Source organism: Myotis davidii, unplaced genomic scaffold (genome assembly GCF_000327345.1).
Source record: "Myotis davidii unplaced genomic scaffold, ASM32734v1 scaffold266, whole genome shotgun sequence".
NCBI classification, from domain to species: domain Eukaryota; kingdom Metazoa; phylum Chordata; class Mammalia; order Chiroptera; family Vespertilionidae; genus Myotis; species Myotis davidii.
Genome location: NW_006300032.1, coordinates 1911629 through 1917028, shown reverse-complemented (window position 1 = coordinate 1917028; position 5400 = coordinate 1911629).

Sequence of the window (5400 nt, the reverse complement as noted above, 5' to 3'; positions counted from 1 at the left end):
ACAGAAAAGGTGTGGGTTGTATCCCCAGTCAAGGCACATGCAAGAATCAACCAATGAATGAAGACATAAGTAGAACAAGCCCTGGCCGGCTCAGTGGATAGAGCATCGGCCTTTGGACTAAAGGGTCCCTGTGTTCGAGCCCAGTCAAGGGTACATGCTTGGGTTGTGGGCTCGGGGGGGGGGGGGTGGCATGCAGGAGGCAGCCGATCAATGATTCTCATCATTGATGTTTCTCTCTCTCTCTCTCTTCCTCATCTTAATCAATAAAAAATATTTTTAAAAAAAGTAGTGTCATTAATTTAATGAACTCTCCATGGTAATTTTCCCTTAATGTAAATTTGGCATATTTGTGCACATGCAACTCTTTCTCTAGCCCAGTGAAACCACTTAAATTATTAGGATACAGATTCCCAGACCCCACCCATTGAAGTATGGTAGCAACCATTTCAGGTGGAAACTGTAGTTTAACTCTAACCCTGTTGTTTGGCTTAACAATATAAAAGTTACTTTGATTTTCTGAATTGTATAAATCATCCCATTCGATTGAATGCCTTATTGATTGTAACGTGACTATCCCATTGATTGTGATCTTACTGGTTATTGAAGCACAATTCAGTTACCACGAGACCCAAAACTGTAATTAACATGCTTAATTCTGCATCTGTAATCTGCTTTTGTGGGGGCCTGGTGCCACATTCCAAGCCCTGGGATGTAATCAATACCTTTGTGATTTTTGCCTATATAAGTCTGGTTTTGCCACCATCTTACTGCTATGAGATTTGGGGAATGGCCCCTCATAGTCCCAAATTGCAATAAATGTGACTCTTCAATTCAACTTCTTGAGGCGTCCTTCTGTGATTCGCGAGGTACGTTACAACACCATTAGATTCTAATTCAACTAGGAAACCCAGCTGGTGGTGGCTGGTATACTGCTGATAGTTACTGTGAATTATTAAGCTTTATTTTCTTAACATTATAAAATGAAAGGTGCTTAAGGATATAGAATGGAAAGTTCCTACAATTCCCATAAAACAATAACAATTCCTTTTGTCAGTTCTTTCAGCTAGTTCCACTTTTCAACTTTTTCTACATGTATACAAATACATGAGCACACATATGTAATACACATAATTTTTACAAATATAGGGTCATTCTGTTATGGGTGGAATGCCTTCTGTGTCCTCACCTGTTACCTGTGGAAGTGGCGCTCTTGCAATGCTGCAAAGGAAAGGAATTTCCTAAGACTCACATAGGAAGATGAGTAATCTTTATTTCTGTGGAATTAAAACCCTGGATTTCCAAGGTCCCATTTCCCTCTGTGCTGCCATGGAAAAAGTCCGATCTTGTCTTCATTAGGGACAAGATTAAGGTCACTGCCCAGAATCTCCACTCCACATTAAAGCAAAGTCCAGTCTAGCATCTGGCTAGTTAAGCTTGTGTTCCCAGTAGTCCACTGCGTGTGGGGTCCACGTGGCCATGGACCATGCGGCTGCTTAAGATCACATGGCAAAAGAGTGCGGGTCACGAAGAAAGAGAGTGCAAGAGTGGGCAAGAGGATAAGTGAGAGAGAACTCTTTGGGGATTATAACCAGGAGATTTGATTTCACTACTCTGTTGCATAATATTTACCAAAAGCCACTAACATCTAGGAAAATAAACTTGATTATAGTTTACTTTAATGCCTATAGAGATCAATGTGACAAGCAAATCATCTATATCATTCATAAGCACTTGAGAGCAAGTTATAGAACTTCACTGTGCCTCAATTTCCTCACAGGTTGTGGACGAAAGGGGCCACATGCTAAACGGACAAGCTCAGGGAAGGCCTGCATGGCAGTCTTGTAAACTCAGAGACCTAAAGTCACCACAAAGGATGGTCTGAAATAAACTTTAACTAAAAGCAGTTATGGTGGGTAGTTACATCCTAGGCTGGTATCTTCACTGGCAAGGTCAACCTTTACCTTAACTGAGCCTGTCTTTTTACATCTATAATAACACACCCTTGAAATGTCTGGGTAACTTGTAACTTCCCTTTTTCTGGACCCCATGGGGCACAACCTAGTGCCAGGACAGATACCACAAATTCCTTCATTATCATGTTAATTGTTCCTGCACCCACCTAAGTATGTGTCTATCATTTTACTTTATATCCAATCCCAAGGGTTTCCCCCTTTGCTTTCTCCCGCCTCTCTAGTCTATCACCAGTGGATTTCATGTAACCAGTGGATTTCATCATATAAATATAGATGTAAACCTACCATCTCCGGAGCATTATATCAATTCTTTGAGGTTCTGCTTCCCAGCATATATCAACAGTTTGGCTCAAACTCACAAAAATTCTTTACAGGTTTGAATGTTTTTATGTTAACAAGGTAAACTGTGGAAATATACTACCTCATATAGTTGCTGTGAGGATGCAATGAGTATTTAATAAAGTATTTTAATAATAGAGTCTGGTCCACAAGTATCATTACTACTTTTTCTTCATTACTCTGATCATAATATACTGTCCAGTCTAGGACTTCAGAGACTAAGTTATTCTTGAAAACCACATTTTCTTGAGAGCTAAGAACTAATGCCTTTAAGTACCAAAGTGGGTTTTATTATAATTTTTGATGAAAAGTCTTCTAAATTAGAGGATACTCTCATGCATTTCTAAGTATTTTGAACTTCTGATTTAAGACAATACACTGAGCACAGGAATTTATCCTCTCCCTTCAGAAGTCTTATTAAAATGATACAGGGTATAAATACACAAAAATATGAGGGAAGGGGGAACAATGAGTTGACAAGAAATGTCAATAAAGTTTAGCAGTGAGAAAGCAGACGGAGTGGCACCTAATGTAGTAAGATGGAAGAATGAGTGCCAAAAATACCCATGAAAAAGACTCAATCTTCCCTGTAAAATCCAGGGACTCACCCAGAAAAGCTAGGGTGAGCCTGGGACAGAGATTAAAATCCCTATTTCTTTCTTCTTTTTTTTTTTTAAATACATTTTATTGGTTTTTTACAGAGAGGAAAGGAGAGAGATAGAGAGTCAGAAATATCGATGAGAGAGGAACATCGATCAGCTGCCCCCTGCACATCTCCCACTGGGGATGTGCCCGCAACCCATGTACATGCCCTTGACCGGAATCGAACCTGGGACCTTTCAGTCCGCAAGCCGACGCTCTATCCACTGAGCCAAACCGGTCTCGGCTAAAATCCCTATTTCTACAGTTGCTTACAATACTAGCAATCAGACTTTACCCTCCAAATGAAAACAAACAAACAAAAAAACCCTGGAATTTATATTTCTAAAAAAATAAAATGTCACGGAAATACGAGGATGGGGGTTGTTGCCCCAGAGAAAAGCCTTTCTTTCTAGCGTTTAATAATCCATCTTAAGAGTCAGTATCCAATTGACTCCTAAAGGCAGGCAGGCAACCTTTTGAGAAGCTATGCCCAAGCACAGAGCTCAGTTAGTTTTCTATTTGAAACAGGAATTTTTAGGGATGAAATAGGCAGGTTTAGGGAATTTTTAGAATTGGGGGTCCATAGGAAAAAAAACACACAGGGCTACAGAGTTGCAAAAGGGTGCATTTCCATAAGACAAGGGAACTGGGAGGAGGAAAAATGTCTATATTTACAAAATAAAGGAGGAAGAAAGCCCAGAGGGAATAGGAGAACAGTGAGGGAAGAGGGCCTCACATGCCCCACATGAGGTTTGACCTCTGAGATCAGGAGTTACTACAGTAACCAATCTAAGGGAATAGTGACCACAGGGGATATCATGGCACCAAGAACTGCATAAATGGGGGGGCAGGGGGAGGGGGAGACTCGATGGGACTCTTTCTCCCTCCTCACGTGGGAGTCTGTGCTGTGAGATTCTTTCCCCCTCCCCATGTGGGAGTCTGTACTTGTTCTTCAATAAATTTCCACCTTTGCTATACCATCTTCCATCCGTGGTTTAATTCTTCGACTCTGATGGACAAAGAATCCAGGGAAGAGGAAGCTATCCTTCCCAGGGAAAGACCAAGTGTTCCAGTCCAAAAATCTGTATCATATTGACTCATTAAGTATGAACAGGTTACCAAAATTCAACCTGGGCATGTGCCCTTCACCGGAATCGAACCCAGCACCCTTCAGTCCGCAGGCTGACACTCTATCAACTGAGTCAAATCGGCTAGGCATTTGTTTTCTGGCAAAGTGGCTCAACGTATCAAAAAAACTGGAGTAACCAAGGAAATTAATTCAAAAGAAAATGCATTATCTCATCCTTCACTGGTGTATCAGGCATAGTCCTTACATATACATTTCCACAGTATAAATGAAATCTAAAACACCTCTTCCTTTTTTCCTTCTAAAAGTCAGTATTGTCCCTGCTCCAGGAACTCTGCACTTGCTACAGCCTCAGTATGTTTTCTCTGTAGATCTTGGCTTGGCTGCTTCTTCAGTCATTCAAATCTCAAGTGTCATGATCTCAGAGGCTGTCCTTTAGCACCCTACAGTTTACTTACTTATTGTAAACATTTACCAAAAGAATGAGACTCCAGAGAACAGGGAAGAAAGATCTCTTATATTCTTATATTCCCAGCACCAAAATAACTTCTAATGCACAATATCAATAGATTTGTTGGCTGGATGAATGAATATTTTTTATTAACTAGGCTGCAGTCTCTTTCCATGCCTATACACAGACTACCAGATTAACAATCCTTAAGTACAGCTCCAAATAATGTTTATTATATTTTAAAGAACAAACTTCTAAGTCTAGCATTCAAGACGCTCTATAACATAGCCCCCAAACATCCTTCCCTGTCGTATCTGACCAATCTAAATTGAGCTTTCTTATCTCCATACTTTTGCTATCCTCTCACCAGATTACTCTCTAACCTATTTCTGCCTATTTAAATTACACTCTTCATTCACAACCCACCATAAGAGCCTCCCCTTTCGTGTAACATTTCTATACTTCTTACCCACAACCAAATGACTTTTTCTTTCTCTGTACTAGTACTCCAGGTTCTACCATCTGAGTTTTTTGTTATCTGTGTCTTTATGTTAACTACACCACACACGTCCCTCCAGCAAGCTTCTTGGGGGCAGAGACTATGACTTAGTCATACTGGAATTCCCCTGCAAAACCTGGCTCTGTACTTTGCACAGGAAGGCACTTAGTACTGAAGAGAATCGCTCCCTGATGGTGGTCACACCCCCGATTTACCAAATTCATTCTGTTAGACAGTCTTCACTTGAATTGCTCCTTTTTTATTTGGAAAGATCATTTTTAACATTTCTTTAAAACTTAAATATTTTCTAATACTAAATATTGTTTGCTTTGTCCAGATAGTTTCTATTATACATGATCCACAAATATCATGTTCACCACTGCAATAAATTATGACAAAGAGAAAAGAT